This window comes from Triticum aestivum, chromosome 7B (assembly GCF_018294505.1).
Source record: "Triticum aestivum cultivar Chinese Spring chromosome 7B, IWGSC CS RefSeq v2.1, whole genome shotgun sequence".
In the NCBI taxonomy this organism is placed as follows: domain Eukaryota; kingdom Viridiplantae; phylum Streptophyta; class Magnoliopsida; order Poales; family Poaceae; genus Triticum; species Triticum aestivum.
The window spans coordinates 412908553-412920903 of record NC_057813.1 but is presented as its reverse complement, the minus strand read 5'-3'; positions in this window follow the sequence as shown (position 1 = coordinate 412920903).

The following is a 12351-nucleotide window of genomic DNA, read 5'->3' as shown; positions in this document are numbered from 1 at the left end:
CACGACCCAACATTCAGAGCAAACAAGTCAAGCACAAGCGGAAGCTTAACATGTCTTAGTACAGACATCTACAAAAGAAAAGGCTGAGAAGCCTCACTATCTACTAGATCCTACCGAGGGCACAAGATCGTAGTTGAGGTAACAAGCTAAACGTCGAAGTCCAGGCGAAACTACTAGCAAGACTGAAGTCTCGCTGCAAAAATATAAAATAGGCAAATGTGAGTACAAATGTACCCAGCAAGACTTACATCAGAACTAACTACATATGCATCATCATGAACAAAGGGATGGTGGGGTTTAACTACAGCAAGCCAGCTTTGACTCGGTGGCTATCCTGAACTACAACTGCAAGTAACTCTTTTGAGGTGGCGCACACGAGTCCACATATTCACCATATCAATACACCACTATGGATCCGCTCCCATCTCCCTACGAGAATGCCATCCATAGCACTCACGCTTATCTTGCGTATTTTAGAGTATCCACTTTCACTTGTCTATGAAGTGTACAGGCAACCCAGAAGTCCTTTACCGCAGACACGGCTATTCGAATAGATCATATTAACCCTGTAGGGGTGTACTTCTTCACATACGCTCTCGCCACTTACCGCCATGTACACGTCATGTATCTCGGCAACCTTTAAGCGGAAGCCTGGCAAGGGAGTCGGCCACGACCTGACTAACCACACAAGTCTCTAGTCCAGGTTTATCGCCTATTCGGGTTCCATCTGCAAGGAGATCCGGCCGGGGTGTCGCTCACGGCCCCAAACGATGTGTGCAGGGTTCCCAAGTCCACCATCCGGGTGCCACTTGGTACACCGGGCCACTGTGCCTAGTCTGTCCCAAGCCCACCTGTACCGGGTGCAACTTGGTAGACTACTAACACTACCTACAAACACCAGAAACTAGTTGCAACTCCTGGACAGAGATCATGTCGATTAATAAGTCGAGAGGGGTCGAGTTACCGGAACCCAATGTGTGGTAGTAGCTGTTCATGGATCACAAACACAGAACTCAGTTCCTGACGACGGTTTCAATGAGACAACCCACCATGTACTCCTACACGGCCTCTTACCGCTACCTTTACCAAATCGTGTTCACACACTTAGCTCTCAACAGTAGGATATGTTCACACACCTCCAATTCATCCCTGATGAATCAGACCTGACTTAACTCTAAGCAATAGCAGGCATGACAAACAAGCATGAATGAGTAGGCACATCAGGGCTCAAACAACTCCTACTCATGCGGGTGGGTTTCATCTATTTACTGTGGCAATGACAGGTCATGTAGAGGATAAGGGGTTCAACCACCGCAGCAAGTAACAAATGAATCGTTGTTGTCCTAATGCAATAAAAGTGAGCAGGAGCGAGAGAGTGGGAATGTATCGGAATGAACAAGGGGGTTTTTTCTTGCCTGGTACTTCTGAAGATAGTATATCTCTTCATTGGTGTCATCGATCTCATCATCAGAACCACGTCTATCGAGAGGGGACAAACACTGGCAAACAAGGAAGAACACAATCAATGCAATGCACAATATGATGCATGATCATGACATGGAAATATGCTGTGATTTGAGCTAATGCAACTAGCAACAGATTAAATGAAGTTGGTTTGAATACAAGATTCAAATTCAAACTCCATATGTGATTATTCAAATGCCATTTAATTGATTTGACCTAAACAGTGAACAAAAGTTGTTCTAACATGCATGAAAACGATCCAGATGGATAGATTGGATTTTTCTGATCATTTTTCATATATAATTTATTTCATTTGGAGTTACGGTTGAATTTCTATGATTTTTTGAAGTTTGTGGTATTTTCTGGAATTTCCTATATAAAAATAAATCCAGAAAATACTTATTGCGTCAGCATTGCGTCACTATGACGTCAGCAGTCAACGAGGCTGGTCTAGGTCAAACCTGGCCAGTGGGGTCTCCTAGTTAGTGACCCAGTGCTGGTTAGTGTCGCTGACAGGTGGGGCCGAGTCAACAGCCACGTCAGCAAGTCAGCACTGACGTGTGGGGCCGGTCAACAGGTGACGTGGCCAGGTTAAACTGACCTGTGGGGTCCGTGGGGTTAGTTTAGTCTAAACAGGAGCTAAGCAGGGTTAATTAGGCCATGGGGCCCGGTAGTCAGTGGCTCTGGGGAGGGTTACTGGCCGTGATTAGCGCTAATCACGCGGCCACATCGGTCGCCGGAGTTCAGCCGGCGGTGACCTCGAACCACGGCGGAGCCCACTCGGAACTCGCCAGAGGCCACGGGTCGACGCGCCAGGGGTACCAGAAGGAAGCCCGTGCCTGTGCGCATCCGGGGAGACCAACGGGAGGGTGCAGGGTGGCCGGAGTTCGCCGGAAGCGAGCTCCTGGCGGCGGCCGGAGCTCGGGAAGGACCGGCTACTCGCTATGGTGCATGGGAAGGTGAGCTACCAGGTGCGTTCGTCTCCTGGGAGCAGCACGAGGACGATGACGTGCTCAGGGGCAAGCTACAGCGTCTGTAGCCACGACGGTGACATGGCCGTCGGCGGCAAGCTTCGGGCACTTGTGGAACGACGGCTAGAGGATGGGAACGGAGGGGGCAAGCAAAGAGGGGAGATAAGGAGCTCACAGGGAGGCGACGCAGAAGGTCAGTGGGCTCAGGGGCGCACCAGACGTCGTGAATCGACGGCGGTGATCGATGGCGCCCGAGGTGGAAGACGAGCTCGAAGGCGTCACCACGGTGCTCTTGGGTTTGGGATCTTCCGCGTGAAGGAGCTTTGCGTCGTCACGGAGCTTTTGGACACGGGGAAGGGGCAAGAGGACCACGGTGGTCATGGTGGCAGCGAACGGCGGCGACGGTGGCGTTCGGTGGTGAGAGGGAGAGAGAACAGAGGAGGGGGATGAGCTCGAGAGAGAGTGAGAGGGGGCCAGCGGGATCGTGACGACACGGGGAAAATCGTCCACGCGTCCAGGGGCCCGTCGGCAAGCAGGAGGTGGCGCGGAGTGCGTGGGCGCGCACGGCGGCCACACGCCCTCCTACCCACTGGCAAGAGGTTGAAGACGGTGGAGGGCCCGGTGGGCTGGCCAGCAGTGCCAGGCCAGGTGGGCTGTAGGTAAGCCAGGTAGGTGACCCAGGTGAGTCCTTTCTCTCTCTCTCTCTCTTTTCTAATCGTTTCTGTTTTTTTCTATTCTTCTGCAACTTTAGAGCTTTATTAAAAATACTAAAACTAAAGCAAAAATCATGCATGCCCACTGTTTGGAATATTTCCAATAGTAGACATTTTAGTTTATGATTATTTGGACATTTAAAATATTTAATAGCATTTAAATGCCCAAATGCAAGTACTATATGATTTAATTCAGAGCCCAAATATGTCATGGAAAAATGTGCAACACCTCTGGTTATGATTCTAGCATTTTCCAGAAATGATGAACATTTTTGAAAGCCATTTGGATTCACTAAAAATATTTTAGTTGAACCTAGTGAATTCCTTTGATGCTAGGGTTTAGGCAATCCCCATTTCAAGTTTCAAAAGAATTTAAACATGATGCAATAGACAAGTGCTAGCCTAGTGCAAGGTAAGGCTAGGGATGTGACAACTCACCCCCACTAAACAAAAATCTCGTCCCGAGATTCAAGACGTGAGGTAAGAGGACAAAGGGGACACAAACTAACACAATCTTCATGATTCAATTGCTCTTCTCGAAGATGTTGATTCATTGCTTCAAATTGATCTTGGCGTCTTTCCTTTCGAAAACTTCATCCAACATGACGACGATAGAAAGAAACTATACAGGAATCGATCTTCTCGAAGATCGAGCAACTCACGATCAATTCATGGAATGAGGCATAGAACACCTCTTGAGCTGAGATGTTCAAACACACTTCGGGAGGGACGGAAGAACAGATGACGGGGGTTCAATTTGGTAGGCAACAATTCCACGCTAGAGGAGATGGTGAATGGTTTCAAGATAGCGATGAAATAATTGCCATGATTCCATAACGGGGCACCTTAGAGAAGGTGACTCGTAGAATTATTCCCCTAAGTGGCAAAAAGAATTACTTTTGATACCTAGATCATTGAAACTCTTCATACCAGCCTAAGGGCAATTCAAAATTGATCGTTTGATGGAATATGAATGAATGTCATACCCAGTTTGGAACGGAAACTACAGTTATAGAACAACTCGGCAAATGGAAGGCACATTCCAGTTGATACCAAGGATATAACCTAGTGACTGAGCATGCTTTCAAGAATTTGAGCATTTCCAAATTCATCAAGGTTTTACCAACATCCGTGCCAAGGATCCTGGCAACACATCATACTACCGTGATGAACGGTGATGGAGGATGCAGGTGCAAAGGAGGACATCACTTTCTCAGATTTTTCCTTAGCAATGCCAAAGAAGCAAATCTGGATGATCGACCGAGAGACATTTAGCACTCCGCTTCTAATGTTCTCCTTGATGTACTAGGTACCACAGTCAATGCTTAAAACATCAACATGGCCATCAAGTAAAGGTCGGACTTCAAAAGCACAAAAATCCATAAGGAAGAACTTGTGGAATAAGTCATACTAAATCCTCATGGAGAAGATGGTCAAATTGCTTAATCAAGAAGCTACAATAATAGATCTTCCGGCTAGGTGTGTGGGCCAACATCGTCCTTTTCTGGACCTACATCATAGATCTTGGAAAAGTTCCAACCATCGTATCTGCCTGAGATTCAGACCTGGTCGGGAACAGGACATTTCAGAGAACATGCCTGGAAAAGAGAGTTTCCAACACAAATCGACGAGATGACGTTGCGAGATTCTCGGGAAATGAACTACGATAGCAAGCTCCAAAACATGAGCTGGTTTTGCTACACACATGTGAACATGCTGTCCCAGACAAGCATGGCCACATAGTAGTCTTATAATAAAACACTACCGAGTTCAGGTGGGGAACCATCAACGAGGATATCGAAGTCCTTGTATACTTATCGATGAACTTCTTATCCTTGAACAAATCAATCAGTGGCTTGGTGTGCTAGGGATACATATAGAATGAAGGTTGCAAGTCTCCAAACCACATAATACTTCGCACATATGCGTGACTGACTTGGGATGATTCCAGAGGAGATAAAACAAGCCTTCTCAAATTCATGGCGGCAACTTGCATCAAGTACACATGAATTAGAGGGACTCACTTCTTTCGTCCAAACATATGCTTCATGAACGGGACATGAAGATAATGCTTATAAAGTTTCCAATACTAGCTGGATGTTCAAAATGAATCATGGAGAAGATAAAAATGTTGCTAATGGGACCAACAACAATTCATCCAGGTTTCCATATAAGTGGAATTCCATAATTATGTGAACAAGGTGATAGCATTGTTCAGACCCGAAAGATATAATGGTGTATGCTCGAGGTACAACCACGAGTAAGACAACATTATGAATATCATTGGTTCTAATCTGATTTGATGATAGCCCATACTCAAATCAAAGGTTTGGGTAAGACAATAGATCCAACAGTTGACCACGAGGATCAACTAATGAAGATATCATCTTTCTTCAACACACATGCACAAGGATAACCCTTTGGAATGAACTGAGTCGGACAAGCTTTTATCTTCCAACTCTCCAAGTTGTTGTTTAGCTTAACCAACTAGCTTAGGGGTATCCAACACAGACTCTTGGAGAAGGGGTGGTTACAAGGAACCAACTTGATCACGAGCTCAACATAACAGTCAGGTGATAACCTGGTGATACTTCCGAGAAGATATTCAGAAAATCATGAACCACCGATAAGTTACTAAGATCACAAACGATCTTGCTTTTCAGGGCAAGACGATATGATCACAAGAGCGAGGGATTGGCACAATCCTAACTCATTGATCGAGGGGTGCACTGGAAACAGGGACTAGGTAGCACGATTAATCCTAGAATGAGGATTCATAACCAACATGCTAAGAACGAAATTATTGTCCTTTAACTACCAAGGAACAAGGTTGCTAGGAGTATTGATTTCACACATCATAGTTCACCTATCGCCATTCCGGTTGCAACAACACGGAAGCCGAGAAATGAATAATGAGGGCGAGAAGTATCACTTTATCCAGAGTTCATAGGATGGTGTGCAAATCTCATGATACTCTTGCTATGAAAGAGGGTGATACTCTGAGGTAGAACAGAACAAAAGATGGATTGGCATTTTGATCTGCGGAATACAACTGCTTTGACCAAATCCTAGAAATGGACAAGGTACTGGAGTTTGTTTCTCCTAGTCATTCCGAAATAGAATGGTTTGACGGACCACAAGGGTAATAAGCATCGATGAACGAATGCATGCATACTCTTGACTATCAATTGATAGACGAAGGTCTGAAGACAAGTAAAGAGGGACAACTCAAAGGAACATATGATTTTTTGAGTTGTGGATGCATGGACTAGCATGTCGAACGAATTCAACATATTTCTTCCGAATAACCCATGCAGAAAGGTAGAACTGGCAGAGTCACAATATAGAATCGAGAACTCATCAGGAGCACTCTAATTGCGATCTTTCAATTAGCGAGGAACTTCTGCCATAAGCAGTTCATGGTATTTGGAAGAACGATATACCACGAACCTCGAGAACTATCGCAAGGTTACTAATAACCTAAAGGAACTAGCAAAAACTATCAACATGAAGTAAGTAGGGTGAATCTCGGGTTCAAGAACCCAGGAATAGAATACCTACTACTAAGTGGCATCACGGGATGCTTTCGAGAATAAAGGCCAGAATCATCACACTAGGAACACAAATCATGGTTAGCTTACTAGGTGGTACTCTAAGACACCTAGGATCATAATAATAGCTCCAACATATATGTCGAGGCAATATAGTACCTCAACTCACCGTTCAGTGTGGTTAATTTGGCCCAAAGGGACATCGAAAATGGGAGGAAAGGAGATTGCAAATGCTTCAGACTATTTAGAAACCTGGGATGACTCGGACAGCATAACGACTATAAATGCTCAAAAAGATTTGAGACATGCTACAAAAATGGTGGCATCGCCACTCAGAAGCACAACATCAAGGTTTCGAGATCAACAATTAACATACGGAAGTAGTAGGAACTTAGCTGAGGCTTGAAACCAACAATCCTATAAGTCTACGGATTAGTAACACGTGATCCTGATAGAAAGAAGAGAAGGCCTAGTTCTTAACCCCGTAGATAAGAAGAGGGTGACTCAAATCAGAGGGACATAAGGTAAAGGAATAAAAAGAGCCTTACGTTCCATCCCACAATCAATTCCCTTATATAACTAAGAATTTCTAGAATCAACTTCGACCAGTTTAGCTTGGTAATCCTATAGGCAGTCAAGCTCTGATACCAAAGCTGTCAGGACCCCGACTCAATCCCACATCGATCTAGCATGTAACACCTCATATCACTTTGCGGCCTCACGCACGGTATCCCCACGGGTGTCGCCTTACCTTTGCCCGGTACCGTTTGCGCCTTTTGGCACATGTATATGATAGTGTCGCTAGCATCCATATGATAACGAGCCCGGGCTGACATGGCTAGTCGTAAACCCAAAGTGGCACAAACTTACAGGGACAGGCATCCATGACCCAACATCGAATGTGTCGGTCATTAGGGAGTGAATCCAGGCTGTAGCACTGGGCTAGCAGGACTCCGGTGAACCGGGCTGTAGCGGGCTAACAGGACTCCGGTTTTCATCGCGTGACATTTCCCCGAAGGGACAGACACAGGAACGAAGAAGGACACATGCCGGCCAGCCTAAGTGTTCTGGAGCAGTAGCAAGCTACCATGGCTCAGTGGAAGCACTAGGAGACATTTCCCGGTAAGAGAGGCTACTAAGGATAAACAACTAGATAGTCAGATCCCACACATACCAAGCATTTCAATAACATACACACAATATGGTCGATATGTGCAAATACAACATGGCATCACAACATGACTCTACAACTCAAGTATTTTATTCAATAGGCTCCAAGGAGCGAGATATTACAAACAGGGGTCTCACGACCCAACATTCAGAGCAAACAAGTCAAGCACAAGCGGAAGCTTAACATGTCTGAGTACAGACATCTACAAAAGGAAAAGGCTGAGAAGCCTGACTATCTACTAGATCCTGCCGAGGGCACAAGATTGTAGCTGAGGTAACAAGCTAAACGTCGAAGTCCACGCGGAACTACTAGCAAGACTGAAGTCTCTCTGCAAAAACATAAAATAGGCAAACGTGAGTACAAATGTACCGAGCAAGACTTACATCAGAACTAACTCCATATGCATCATTATCAACATAGGGATGGTGGGGTTTAACTGCAGCAAGCCAGCTTTGACTCGGTGGCTATCCTGAACTACGACTGCAATTAACTCTTTTGAGGTGGCGCACACGAGTTTACATATTCACCATATCAGTACACCACCATGGATCCGCTCCCATCTCCCTACGAGAACACCATCCATAGCACTCACGCTTATCTTGCGTATTTTAGAGTATCCACTTTCACTTGTCTATGAACTGTACAGGCAACCCATAAGTCCTTTACCGCGGACACGGTTATTCGAATAGATCATATTAACCCTGCAGGGGTGTACTTCTTCACACACGCTCTTGCCACTTACCGCCATGTACACATCATGTATCTCCGCAACCTTTAAGCGGAAGCCTGGCGAGGGAGTCGGCCACGACCTGACTAACCACACAAGTCTCTAGTCTAGGTTTATCGCCTATTCGGGTTCCATCCGCAAGGAGATCCGACCGGGGTGTCGCTCATGGCCCCAAACGATGTGTGCAGGGTTCCCAAGTCCACCATCCGGGTGCCACTTGGTACACCGGGCCACTGTGCCTAGTCTGTCCCAAGACCACCTGTACTAGGTGCCACTTGGTAGACTACTAACACTACCTACAAACACCAGAAACTAGTTGCAACTCCTGGACAGAGATCATGTTGATTAATAAGTCGAGAAGGGTCGAGTTACCAGAACCCAATGTGTGGTAGTAGCTGTTCATGGATCACAAACACAGAACTCAGTACCTGAGGACGGTTTCAATGAGACAACCAACCATGTACTCCTACATGGCCTCTCACCGCTACCTTTACCGAATCATGTTCACACACTTAGCTCTCAATAGTAGGACATGTTCACACACCTCCAATTCATTCCCGATGAATCAGACCTGACTCAACTCTAAGCAGTAGCAGGCATGACAAACAAGCATGAATGAGTAGGCACATCAGGGCTCAAACAACTCCTACTCATGCTAGTGGGTTTCATCTATTTACTGTGGCAATGACAGGTCATGCAGAGGATAAGGGGTTCAACTACCGCAGCAAGTAACAGATGAATCGTTGTTGTCCTAATGCAGTAAAAGAGAGCAGGAGCGAGAGAGTGGGATTGTATCGGAATGAACAAGGGGGTTTGCTTGCCTGGCACTTCTGAAGATAGTATATCTCTTCATCGGTGTCATCGATCTCATCGTCAGAACCACGTCTATCGAGAGGGGACAAACATCGGCAAACAAGGAAGAACACAATCAATGCAATGCACAATATGATGCATGATCATGACATGGAAATATGCTGTGATTTGAGCTAATGCAACTAGCAACAGCTTAAATGAAGTTGGTTTGAATACAAGATTCAAATTCAAACTCCATATGTGATTATTCAAATGCCATTTACATGATTTGACCTAAACAATGAAAAAAGTTGTTCTAACATGCATGAAAATGGTACAGATGGATAGATTGGATTTTTCTGATCATTTTTCATATATAATTTATTTCATTTGGAGTTACGGTTGAATTTCTATGATTTTTAGAAGTTTGTGGTATTTTCTGGAATTTCCTGTATAAAAATAAATCCAGAAAATACTTATTGCGTCAGCATTGCGTCACTATGACGTTAGCTGTCAACGAGGCCGGTCCAGGTCAAACCTGGCCAGTGGGGTCTCCTAGTCAGTGACCCAGTGCTGGTTAGTGTCGCTGACAGGTGGGGCCGAGTCAACAGCCACGTCAGCAAGTCAGCATTGACGTGTGGGGCCGGTCAACAGGTGACGTGGCCAGGTCAAACTGACCTGTGGGGCCCGTGGGGTTAGTTTAGTCTAAACAGGAGCTAAGCAGGGTTAATTAGGCCGTGGGGCCCGGTAGTCAGTGGCTCTGGGAGGGTTAGCTGGCCGTGATTAGAGCTAATCATGCGGCCACGTCGGCTCGCCGGAGTTCAGCCGACGGCGACCTCGAACCACGGCGGAGCCCGCTCGGAACTCGCCAGAGGACACGGGTCGACGCGCCAGGGGCACCAGAAGGAAGCCCGTTCCCGTGCGCATCTGGGGAGACCAACGGGAGGGCGCAGGGTGCCCGGAGTTCGCCGGAAGCGAGCTCCTGGCGGCGGCCGGAGCTCGGGCAGGACTGACTACTCGCTATGGTGCATGGGAAGGTGAGCTAGCAGGTGCGTTCATCTCCTGGGAGCAGCACGAGCACGATGACGTGCTCAGGGGCAAGCTACAGCGTCTATAGCCACGATGCCGCCATGGCCGTCGGCGGCGAGCTTCGGGCACTTGTGGAACGACGGCTAGAGGACGGGAACGGAGGGGGCGAGCAAAGAGACGAGATGAGGAGCTCACAGGGAGGCGGCGCAGAAGGTCAGTGGGCTCAGGGGCGCGCCAAACGTCGCGAATCGACGACGGTGATCGGTGGCGCCCGAGGTGGAAGACGAGCTCGAAGGCGTCACCACGGTGCTCTTGGGTTCGGGATGTTCCGCGTGAAGGAGCTTTGCGTTGTCACAGAGCTTTTGGACATGGGGAAGGGGCGAGAGGACCACGGTGGTCACGGTGGCGGCGAACGGCAACGATGGTGGCATTCGGTGGTGAGAGGGAGAGAGAACAGAGGAGGGGGATGAGCTCGAGAGAGAGTGAGAGGGGGTCAGCGGGATCGTGACGACACGGGGAAAATCGTCCACGCGTCCAGGGGCTCGTCGGCAAGCAGGAGGTGGCGCGGACCGCGCCGGCGCGCACGGTGGCCACACGCCCTCCTGCCCACTGGCAGGAGGTTGAAGACGGTGGAGGGCCCGGTGGGCTGGCCAGCAGTGCCTGGCCAAGTGGGCTGCAGGTAAGCCAGGTAGGTGGCCGAGGTGAGTCCTTTCTCTCTCTCTCTCTCTTTTCTAATTATTTTTTTTTCTATTCTTCTGCAACTTTAGAGCTTTATTAAAAATACTAAAACTAACGCAAAAATCATGAAACTTCTCACGCCCACTGTTTGGAATATTTCCAACAGTAGACATTTTAGCTTATGATTATTTGGACATTTAAAATATTTAATAGCATTTAAATGCCCAAATGAAAATACTATATGATTTAATTCAGAGCCCAAATATGTCTTGGAAAAATGTGCAACACCTCTGGTTATGATTCTAGCATTTTCCAGAAATGATGAACATTTTTGAAAGCCATTTGGATTCACTGAAAATATTTTAGTTGAACCTAGTGAATTCCTTTGATGCTAGGGTTTAGGCAATCCCCATTTCAAGTTTCAAAAGAATTTAAACATGATGCAATAGACAAGTGCTAGCCTAGTGCAAGGTAAGGCTAGGGATGTGACATACTCCCACCATTCCTAAATATTTGTCTTTTTAGAGATTTCAACAAGTGACTACATATGGAACAAAATGAGTGAATCTACACTCAAAAATATGTCTATATACATCCATATGTGGTAGTCCATTTGAAATCTCTAAAAAGACAAATATTTAGGAACGGAGGGAGTATATGGGAATTATGCAATGCCATCTTCTTTAGCCAGGCATCATATACGTGAATCATGCAATGCCATCCTGTTTAGCCAGTCATCATATATGCGAATTGTATCGTGCCATATTTTTTCCGTAATGTGATCCATTTGTCAGCAATGTTTATACGTTCATCTACTCTTCCTGTGCATCAGCCATTTGAGTCGTTCATGGGAAAAATCTGGAGTGAAAACAAGGTCTTCTGAGCAGTCAGTGCTACCTGTCAATGCAGATTTCTTGCTGGTTACAGATAGCTCCTCAGAGGAGGATTCAGAGAGAGATGACCAGTCGTATTTCCCCCCCCCCCCGAGGTGCATGCTCTAACTTGGCTCGGTTATATTGCTCATATCATGCATATGGTGTCTTGCATTGTCATGCCATCTTCTTAGATTAGACATGCTTTGTGTGAATGCCTCCTGTTTGCTTTCTATATCAGATATGTGAATTATGCAATGCCATGTTTTCCAGCCAGTTATCATATATGTGAATTATGCACCGCCATGGAGCCAGGCATCATATATGTGAATTATCTCATGCCATCTTTTTTTTCATTACGTATTCCATTTGTCGACAATCTG